Genomic DNA, 10,930 nt, shown 5'->3' on the forward strand with positions numbered 1-10,930 from the left:
GGGCTTCCACCCACAGGACTCTTATCTGCAACTGAAGAACTTTTTCAGACCACACTAAAACCCACGCCACTCCTTCCGCACCTTAGCTGGTATATTCTTCTGTTCTTAACCAACATTCTGGCTTCCCTTCTGAGGCCAAAACACTGATCTGTCAATCCTTATTGCTGGAAGGAAACATTACACAGTTTCAAGGCACATGCAGATTAATCGCATGTGTTTGCATTTCAGGACACATAGGTCTCTTAGAAAACAAGGCGCGTTATAGAGACAAATTAATTTACTGACTTGCTTAAAGATGTAACTCGCTTTATGGATGGCAGCTGTCTTTTGATTTTAAAAAATCATTTACTTATTTATTTTACCGTAATCAAGTCTTTTAGCAGTTATTACGACAACCAACCAGTCAAGTGCTGAAAGTGTAGGTGATAAAGTATCTTCAGCTCCAGTTGAGAAACTGTAGCCTCAATTTAGTTAGGCGGAAGCATCTGCGATGACTGTCGATTTTGTGCCCAGTTTGGAGGAAATCCATTTAAACACTAGAATTATACTTTTAACAAGATTGTAAGTCCTACTGTTGGAATATTTTTCTTAACCATTCTGCCTTAATTTCCAGACTTCTTTGGGACATGGGGACTATTAGGCTTCCTGAAACATAAAGTAGGAAGTGTAAAACAGTAAGGACGCCTATCAACACAGTTTCCTTTGGGGCAGTTTAATAGATATTTCCCTGCTGGTCCAAGGTTTCAAATGTATATATAGAGTAAATGGAGGGGAACTGACTCAGGAGGAGGAGGAGGAAGACAATGCCAAAGAGTTCCGAGTGAGAAGAATTTTTCCCGCTGTCCCTTTTTAATAGCAAAAAGTTGGTGCAATTACTCTGCCATTGACAATGACATTAAGAATGCAAAACAGTTCTTGTGAAAGTTAGAGGCTAAAGTTCTATGGCATTAGATCATTTTTATATAGAATTATGAACACAAAAGGGAAAACTTTTTTAAAAGACATGTCCAAAGTGAAAAATAGCAGATACATATGAAGCAATTTGGGGGGGGGGGGGGAGAGAGTGAAATGTGCAGCTTGGGGCCTCCACTGAGCTTGTCCCCAACAGTAACTGAATAACTATAACCCTTTCCGTAACACTTGATTGCTTATTGTGGTGTGATGCAACTTCGTTAGTAACCCTTCCACTTTACAGGCATCCAGAAGGAAAGGATGTTTGTTCCAAAGTCAGCCGTATTGGATTCAATGGGACCTAACTCCCTCACATCATGCTGTTGCCTATGCAACTGGGAAATAAGTCACATTAAATTCACTGGAGTTTATTTCCAGGAAAGCATGTGTAAGATTGCAACCTTCATTCAGAAGAGTCAAAGGAGTGTCTGGAAAGGAAACTGGATGGATGCTGTGCTTGAAAGGTGTTTTGACTGAGTAGTATTTGAGTACTTCAACAGCTTTCTTCCAACAGTATTTTCCCAAGCCCCTGGAAACAATAGAAGGCTTTAGTGGAATGGTTGGCTTGATTATGGAAGGGTTCTTACCAACACTCTACACACTCATACACACCTTCCATCCATTGATTCTTTGGCCTAGTCCGCAACTCTGAAAAGGCATTCTTCTTGGACATGAGCCGATCTCATTCCTACGGAAAACAACCACTAGAAATGGTGCCTAAAAGTTTCTGATTTTAGGATGGGACAATAACATTCTCTTTCTCTTTGCCGCTGGCATTCTTGCTTTTCTCCCTTCACCTCGCTCTTCCAGATAGGATCCATGCGAGCACCCCCTTCACACTCCCCCACCCCACCCACCCACCCTTAGCCCCCAGATTTCCTGCCAGTTGGAGGAAAGTTGACGAGAGAAGAGGGGCAACTGGCCTGAACTCTAGAAGTGTAAGGGTCTATCCGTCACTGCCTGGAAGGAAGCTCCAGCCAGTGAACTCTTCTTGAACCGAGAGTTAAGTCTCTGGTCATAAATCACCAGGACATAAACTCCGCCATTCACCACTGATAGCAGCGTATTTTGTGGCCTGCTTACCTTAACTTCTGACGACTGAGGCGGAAGCCAGCAGTGCTCTTTGGAGGCTCGGCGACAGTCCCTCACTGCCAGACCCGGGAGGAGGAGGTGGTGGAGGAGGAGGCGTTGGACTTTCCCTCTTCCACTGCCCCCCTCCCGCCCCAGCCCAAGCCTCCCTCAACTCCTCTGGGATGGGGACTAGCTCAATTCATCTCCACCCGGACAAGCCCAGGAGTCGTCGGGAGGAACCCTGCTTAGACGAGCAAGAGGGACGTGCAAAGGGAAATCTTTTTCTCCAGCCCTCTCTGACACAGAGTCATCCCCCTCCCTCCTCTCACCCTTACCTCGATCCAGCCCCTACCTCCACCTCCCACCTCCCGGACCAGCTGAGAACTCGCTTCTCCCCACTCCCCGGCTAAAGAAGCCTACAGGAAAGCTGAGATTCTACATAGAGAGGGGGGGAAGTGTGTGTATGTGTGTGTGTGTCCCTTAGGAAACCTCACAGGACCAAGGGGCGTTGGGGGTGGATGGGAAGGCAGCTGCCCCAGGCAGCTTGGGGTAGGAAGGCGGCTGTCCAGTCCAGCAAGCAAACAAAGTGGGGTTGGGAGAGGTAGGATGGACAGAAGGAGGAGAAAGAGGGCGTGAAAGAGTCTAGCAGTGAGGCAACACTAAAGGCCAAGAAAAAGCACGCTAAGGAAAACAAGGGATGCTCACAAAAGGCTCCCTCTCTCCAGAACTGATTGTTTATATATGTGTGGGTGGGGGGTGGGTGTGCATGTATGCATGTGTGTGTGTGACAAAAACTATAATACAGATAATGACAGGTAAAAGTAGATGTGTGATTTATCAGTGGAAACAGAGTTCTTGGCTGAGCAGTATGATCCAATAAACCCAGAATGCTTAAAACACATGTGTGCGCACACACAAAGCATGCACAACATACTCTTACCTGCCTAGCTGTTATTTATCTCAAATGGAGGCAAAGATCGTTTGTTTGGCTTGCGAAATGTAGAGTATTCTGGACTCAAGGGGATGGTGAAATTTAGGCAAGACCCAGATTGTCTTCATATAATAAATTATGAGTTCTGATCCATTCCTCTCCCAGGCCAATTTAGGCAGCGCTTTCAAGGCAATCAAAACAATGCCATTGGGGGATAAACCCACATGCTGCAGATAGGTGACCATAGTTAGATACCCATGCAGGAGACATCATACTTGTGATCTTTCCCTAGCTGTACATTATCCTGCGCACACACTTTTGTTTATGATAAAGAAAGGCACTCTGGCACTCACTTGCATGTAAACCAAGCTATAAGTAGTTTGGATCAAGGAAGGATTGAGTTTGCTTGAAATCTGATGTCACTCAAAACAAAACAAAAAAGAAGAGGAAAGAAAGAGTATTATTTTTTCACACTCAGTTAAACCTAACTGCTTGCCCTTCTTTTTGGTTTTGTTTTAAGTCAATGAGAATAAGGGCAACCATAATCATAAGTAAACTAAGTTGTAAATAAATCCAATTGAAATCGATGGGATTTACCTGTGAAAGAACATTAGTAGGAGAGAACTTTGAGGCTAAACCCCGTGTACACTTGAGTAGCAGAAAGGCCCACTTCAATGTATCGGTAACAACAACAACAACACAACAACACAACAGCAACAACAAAAGTATTGTGGCCGTATTGAGATTAGGACATTTGTTGTTAGTGTGAGCTTTTGTGGATTGCAAGCCATTTCTTCACACACACTAAATGTTGCTATAATTCTGATAGTGTGCCTGGATTTTTGGAAGCATCTCAGGGTTGACCGGGACATGGCTAGGGGTTATAGAACTCTTTAAATTCACTCAACCTGTCATGCATAGCTTTCACGTGAATAAACTGACCTCAGGATGCAGTAGTAAAAATACTCACAGAAGCACATGTAATACTTTGTATGAATACAGTTTTTCTTCTGTGAACTCCAGTTCTCTCTCCCTTTTGTCCTTCTCTTCTTCCTTCTCCTCTTTCCCCATTCCTCCCAACCGGTTTCCGTCCATCCTTTAGCCTAAATTGTGCCAGGTTTAAAATAACACCAGCAAGCGGAATGCTTTTTGGTTCTAAAAAAAGGGGAGGAAAGTGTTGCGGGAGGGGGAAAGGCATAAGAATCGAGGGTGAGGCTTTAAAGTAACACAAAGTGCCTAAGGTATTCAAAGGAGTCCTCCAATGATGCCTAGGTGCGATTTTGACACGTCTTCGTTACCGAAAGTGTTAAAATTACAAAGAACCTCTCCTTAAACTCCAATGTCACCTTAAAGCCAAAGCAAAGCAAAAGGCCCGAAAGAGGAGATTTAAACACGTATACATATACTCCCAGCCCAGGGTGGCCTCCTAGGCATATCAATGGTTTTTGTCATTTATGGCTGGGCAAGATTTATGACTCCATGTGCCCAAGCTGTAAACAGAGCTCCACAACAGAAAACACTTGCTCCTCTTAGCATATTTCTGTGGCTCCACTTGAAAGGGGAAGCCGGGTGGGTGTAAGTGAGGGGAAAAGGGGGGGGGGTTTAAAAAATCCACTGGTAGGCATTTTACTACAAACGCTCCCTAGAAAGTTTTGGTGGAAGAAAACGCCTGTCAATAATCAACCCTACACTTTCTTCTGGAAAACTGCTGATCTGTCTTTCTCTTAAACCCCCTACCATCACCACATCCTTTGCCATAAAAAAGAGGAAGATGCTGGCTAAAAGCCCCCTCCTCTCCAGAGAAACAAAGCTAATTTCATTTTGGAAGAAGACTGCGTGTCCGATCCACCGCGCCGCCCGCGCCGCGCACTCCACGGAACAAAGCCAGGCGACTCCAAGCGGCTGCGGACGAAAAACCAGCCAGTGCTGGGTGAAGCTTTTGGCGGGGGTGGGGGGGAAGAGGGAGAGACTTTGGGATATTTCCTTATGAGCTCTGTCCCGCAGGTTTTGAGGCAGAAAGACGACTCTGCCCCCACTTCCCCAAAGGCAAAGGAGGACTCGCGGTTTTAAGGAAAGGACCTTTTCGAGGCCTGAAAATTAACATGAAACAGATTTATTTCATAATTGAGATTCTCCTCTCCGCTGCTAAAGTCCATTTTATGGTCTCTAGACACGTATGTTCTGGACTTGCCTTGTTTATTAAGTGTCCTGACTTTCCCTAAAAGATCTTTTCATTGATAGATTTGACTTCGCTGCCACAATAGGTGAGTGCGTTTGTCTTCCACTCTCCACTGCGAGAAGCCACAAGGTGTGGAAATAAGCCATTGAGGCTGAGCAAGCATAAATCTAAGTGTTTTCAGCTAACTGGGTTGTACTGGGGATTCCAAGCATATTTCACAATCCCCTCCTTCTGAAAACCCGTTCTACAACTTTTGAGGGGAAAGACAACCTGCTCAGCGGAAAGCAAACAGTCATTAGTCTACATTTTGGAACTGAGGTCTGGACGCCAACATTTTCTTGTCTGCTGGGAGAACCTTGTGTAGCTGTTCGTCCTGGAATATCTGCAAATGGTAAATGGATTTCCGAAAGCACTGTGAAGGAATACAGACATATATGCGTGTGTGCTAATTCTTTCTATAGACATGAAAGAAAATTATTTGTAACTTCAGTAATTTCTGAGCCTCAAGAAAGCAGTGGAAAGACAGCCCTGCTATATACTGTATATATTTTAACAGGGAAAGAAACATTCTAAAGATTCTTAATAAAATGCCATTTCAAGCTGCCTTAATTTCCGATGCATATCTATAATTATGTTCTGTGGCACTTGCTTAACACGGCGGCTGCTTAGAAAGGCAGTTCAAAAACTACCGTCTCCAATCTTATGATAAAACCTATTTGGTTTCTATCACTCTTTATCTTATCAAACCCCATATAACAGCTATTGACACTTCGTTTTGTAGTTACTTGGCATTCGCTGAGGATTTGCCTGAGTCTCCCCCCCCCCCCCCCCACTTTTCAGCTCCCATACACAAAGCACCTTGGAATCAGAATCGGGACTCTTTTATTGATGACTGCTGTAATTGGACCAAAATCTTTTATTGATGACTGCTGTAATTGGACCAAAATACATCAGAAATGGGTCACAAATCATAAGAACCCACGGCAAAGTAATTGAGCTGCAATTAAAGCTTACCTCCCATTTTAATTTAACTTAATTTCATGAAGGTTTTGGCCTATTTTGAAATAGAGTAGTTTCGCTGTGCCTTTTTTCAACTAAGTGCACAAACTGAGTTTTTAGTGCCGATTCAATAGCCTTATTTCATTGCTATATACTACACGGACATCAGAAAGGAGTAGAGGCGTGTTTTTTGTTTGTTTTGCATCTTGAGATCAGATCATTCAGCGTAGAAGAGATGTATAAATAAAAATATTTACAATGTTTGCGAGAGACAAACTATAATTAAATACCCGTGATGTTCTAGGTAAGCAAAATTTTATTGCTAATACTTCTCTTTTTTCCTCCCTAAACTCTAACCGTAACCCGAATACTTGGAACGGGCCAGGAAAGAGGGGAGGAGAAAGGGGAGCAGCGTGTAGGGCGAGTGCGCTACCCTCAGCCCACTGGCAACATAAATCAAAAGTCAGCACTCTGACCTTTAGCAATGCTGGGACTCAGTGGTGGATGTAATTTTATATAACATTTGTCCCCTTGTATAACACAAGGAGTGCTTTCATTTTTCCCTCCGCTATTTAGGGTGTATTTCCCTCCATAAAACCAAATGAATAGCTGGCTAAGACTTGGTGATAGGTACAGGAAAATCTAAAGAGAATATAAACCTTTAAGGGAGAGGAAGTGAGAAAGGTATGTGCCTTTTTCCCCCCTTTCCAGATGCGTGGGTAAACAAATAAATCGCCCAAAGAACCGCATTATTATGAGACCCTTGCATTCCGTTTTCAGATATAACATGGACAATTGGAGAAGAGAAGGAAGAAGAAAAAAAAAACACCTGATTTTCCTACTACAATTGTACAGATTCCGCTGGGCTCACATAATTGGCCCCCAAGTAAATAAAGTGCTATCAAGAATCATAATAAATAAAATGGCAGCAGAATGGTATGCTCATCTGTCTTAAGGGAAGGAAGGAAGGAAGGAAGAGGAAGGAAGGAAGGAATCTCTGATCACGGTCACCAGCCGTTTTCTTCAACACAGTCGAACCACCATCAGCTGAATATAATGAGTGGCGAAAGCAAAAACAATGACAGCAACCCAGTCCTCCCCACATAGGGTAATAGAGAACAACGACAAGGTATAGCATGAAGACAAAACAATTCAGCCTTTAAAAACAACCAGTAGAAAACCCAGAACCCATACGAGAATTTGGAAAGGGACAGAGCTTCTCTTATCTGTTTCTTGTAAGGTTCCCCCCCCCCACATCAAGCAGAGGGAAACAAAGGGGGAAACGAGGCTTGACCGGTGCCCATATGGCACCCGTAAGCCTTTTCTCCTGACCTTTGCCTCGCGCAGCCATAAGTCACACACGCAAATGAACAATCAGCGGAAATACCTTAAAATAAAATCCATCCTTTTTTTTTAAACGCCGCATTTCGTCCTAACAGCCCGGCAATAACCTTTTCCATAAGGACCGAGCGCCGTAGCCCAAAGTGGAGGCTCTTGCGAGGGTGAGCGGGTTGGTCGGCTGCCTTGGGGTGCGGGGGGGTGGCGTGGGGGGGGGCCGCGGTGGATAATGGACGGCAGTTCTTGCTCTGAACAGAAACGGGAAAAGCGTAATCGCAGGCGAAGCCAGTCCGGGTCTCCACTCCAAATGCCACAATAATGCGCTGTATTATGTGCTCACGTGGTCATACGTCAACTTAAATCCTTTTATTTGAAATAGGGAATCAGTGAAGGAACAAGGGTTGGAACCGCGAGCCTCTAGTGTGTGTATGTGTGCGCGTGCGTGCGTGTGTGTATGGTTTTCTCCCCCCCCCCCCCGCTTTCCCCTTAAGCTTTAACCAAATGCACTAAAGAAGAGAAGAGAACAAACGGCGGAGATGGTGTATGTGTGTGTATGGTTTTCTCCCTCCCCTCACATTAATATTCTCCTAGATCCGTTTTGAGACAGAAGGGGAGATTTTTAACCCCCATCTGATGCGATTGCAGTGAACTTTTGAGCGAATTCAATGGTTTTTTGGGAAGCGGGAGGGGGAACCTTCTCCGGTGACCCTCTGAGGTGATAAATGGCCACACCGGCGCAATTCGAGATGAACTTCGGTCACCAAATTTAGGACGGCTACCCGCCATCCCACGGCTTCTCTCATCTCAACTTCTATTGAACGGGGCTTTGCTGAACACCCACACGGTACATCAGAGCCGTTGGCGGAACCCGAAAGCCCTGCAATTACCTGACAAAAGCAAAAGGATCCTCTGGTGGAAGAGTGAGGGAGTCCGCTCCTTGCTGACCCTGGAGGAAGAGGAGGAGGAGGTGAAGGCGTCCGTCTGATTTGTGGTTGGATCTGGATTTCGCAAACTCTTTCGGGACCTTCTTATTCAACCTGCGCTTACGCATTTCCTATGCAAGGACTTGAGTGATGTATAAAATTATAGGGTTCTTCGGTGATGAAATATTTAGGGCGAAATGATGATCTAAGTGCCCAGAGAAAGAAGATTTTTTTAAAAAAAAGAAGGAAAAAAAGGAAAAAAAGGAAGGAAAATGGAAGAGGTGGGGGAAGCTTCTCACTTCTCACCGGTCCCTCGAGTAAGGCTAAGAAGTGAATAAAATTTCTCATCTACACAGAGATCTGAAAACTTCCCTTCTTTTGTACTTGTGCTTTGAAGATCTTTCCTATGCTTGCTCACAAAAGATATGGTCAGGTCTTATAAAGGGCAAAACGCTGAACACCTTTATCCCCTGAAAGTCAGCTAGGCCACTTGGGGGGGGGCAAGTCCCACATTACTTGCCCGTTTCTCACGTTTACCCCATGTCATTCTCTCCAGCTGTTTCCCAACTAATTCATCCTGTTTCTTCTTCTAGCACCACTTTCTCTAAACCCTTTTCTTTAAAAAAAATTATTTGCATGCATGAAGAGATGAAAGATACTCTATATCAACCTTAATGATGAAATCATAGGCAAATCCTGTTCCTTGGATTTTAACCTAATCTTTGAAAGCTTTGACTCTAAGGACCTGTTATATTTTAACCACACTGGTATCAACCATCTGGGTTGACAACCTTCTTAAGTGTATAGGTGGAAATAAAGGCCACTGCAGTTGTCAGTGAAACAGGCAAACCTCCAATCCCAGAACTTTCAACCTTTCTGAGCTGTAGGTCAGGATTATTGTTTTTTTAAACAAGTTCTAAACATCACTTTAATAAGACCAGAGTGTCTTCAAAAAGAGACAATTCCCACCATATTTCAATTAAGGTTGCAGTGCTGTCCGCACTTATATAAGGCAAGCCTTTTGTAACGTGGTGGATCTTACCGCTGAATAAATATATCTAGGATTTCAGAATAAGAGGACAATCACTAACTCCAATGGCAACCACTACCCTCCAGCACATTTTACTGGGAAGCAACTCCCAGGAGATCTTCTCCATAGTAAGTGTGTATAGGATCACATCCTTCTTCAGAAAGTCTCTACCCTTTGGTCCTAATAGAAAGTGCAAACTCTTCCTGAACTAACAATCTATGCACAATAGTTTTCTAAAAAGAAGGGTTTCTTTCTTAAAAGCTAGTACTGTATAATAATCGTATGCAGGTCCATCATGATTGCCCATAAAGAGTTTCATTGACAAACGCTAAACCTCAGCCTGCAGGATCTTTATACAAGGGGTGGATTCATGGGTATTTGAAGGAAAGTGTTTTCAGCCCAGTCAAAAGAGGCCCTCACAAGTTTTTTTTCCCCACCAACAACAATGCAGTTGAAATTAATGGATAATGGAGCAGATGTGGGGAGAAGGCACAGCAAAGCGTGGTGGGTCTCTAGTAAACATTATCGACTGCGTGGAGTCAAAAGCAGAAAGATGGCTTTAGCAAACAGAAACTACAAAAGCAATAAATCATAATCATAAGTCTGAGGTGCTTTTTCAACTTACATGCCTTGACGCTATCTATGAGCCTCCAACAGCAAGGCATCTTTTTCTGCGAATAGCTTTATTAGTATTAGGTTAATGTGAAAACTGGAATTGAACTATTAACTCCAAGTACATAGTGCAAGGGGGAGAGTAAATCTGTTTTGTTTTCTTTTTCCACGTAACTTCTTCGTGACCTATGGTAAGGTTCTTTCATCAAGCTGTACTTTTTAGGAGACAAGGAAAGGTCCAGCTTGCCTCAGATATCTCTTTAATGTCGAACCACTTTTGGAATTCATTTGCTATATTCCAAATTGAAGGATTATGTATATTGAAATATGAATTTGAATGGACATGAAAGCACCAGCTTTGATTTCCTCTGGACACTCATTTTGCCTCCTTCATGAAGATTCAGCCTTACTTTTCTGGTAACTCAAGGACTGGAATATCTTTTGGAGAACTAGAACGATTATATTTTAATTAGGAATCAGGCAAGGTTGCCCCCTCCCTTTGTGCATGGAGCAAGGAGAGATCCACACTAAAGCCACAAGGAAACAGACCTGATGCTGAAATAGAAGGCAGGCTTATTTCTGAAAGAAGAGGGCACTGAAATCAATGGACATGGTTTTCTAAAAGATGTTGTGTCATATTTCAGGATGCAGGTGTAACTAAGTGAGATAATGTACACCTAAATTACTGCTACAATGCTTGAAGTCCTACCCTAACCATATTTACTCACAGGTAAGTCCTATTGCTTTCAGTGGGACTTTCTGCTAAGTAAATACAATACTGTACTAAATATTTCAGCCTTGGAAATAAGAGGGACATAACTTTCCATTTGGTTAGTTCCAGCTAAGGATGCAACTTCTGCTGGAATAAAAGATGTATGTTTTTGGGTTTATATCAG

The 10,930-nt window shown here is 43.4% G+C and overlaps 1 protein-coding gene and 1 long non-coding RNA gene across 15 annotated transcripts in view; one reads left to right on the forward strand and one right to left on the reverse strand.

Annotated features, from left to right (window-relative positions):
* Positions 1–10,930, forward strand: part of LOC140708159 (uncharacterized) — a 56,748-nt gene that overhangs the window by 7,845 nt on the left and 37,973 nt on the right. The gene's annotated exons all lie outside the window — the stretch shown is intronic.
* Positions 1–10,930, reverse strand: part of HOXA3 (homeobox A3) — a 53,389-nt gene that overhangs the window by 5,773 nt on the left and 36,686 nt on the right. For 2 of the 14 annotated variants that reach the window (XM_078377230.1, XM_078377229.1), the window contains one exon: positions 8,357–8,597. The exons of 8 other annotated variants lie outside the window; for them this stretch is intronic. The gene's annotated coding sequence lies outside the window, so the exon portion shown is untranslated. Of the gene's footprint in view, positions 1–81; positions 1,785–2,034; positions 4,325–7,518; positions 7,679–8,356; positions 8,598–10,930 lie in introns of those variants that run through there. 4 more of the 14 variants (XM_073003319.2, XM_073003320.2, XM_073003318.2 and 1 more) reach the window with 4 other exon arrangements.

This window comes from Pogona vitticeps, chromosome 6 (genome assembly GCF_051106095.1).
Source record: "Pogona vitticeps strain Pit_001003342236 chromosome 6, PviZW2.1, whole genome shotgun sequence".
Lineage (NCBI taxonomy): Eukaryota > Metazoa > Chordata > Lepidosauria > Squamata > Agamidae > Pogona > Pogona vitticeps.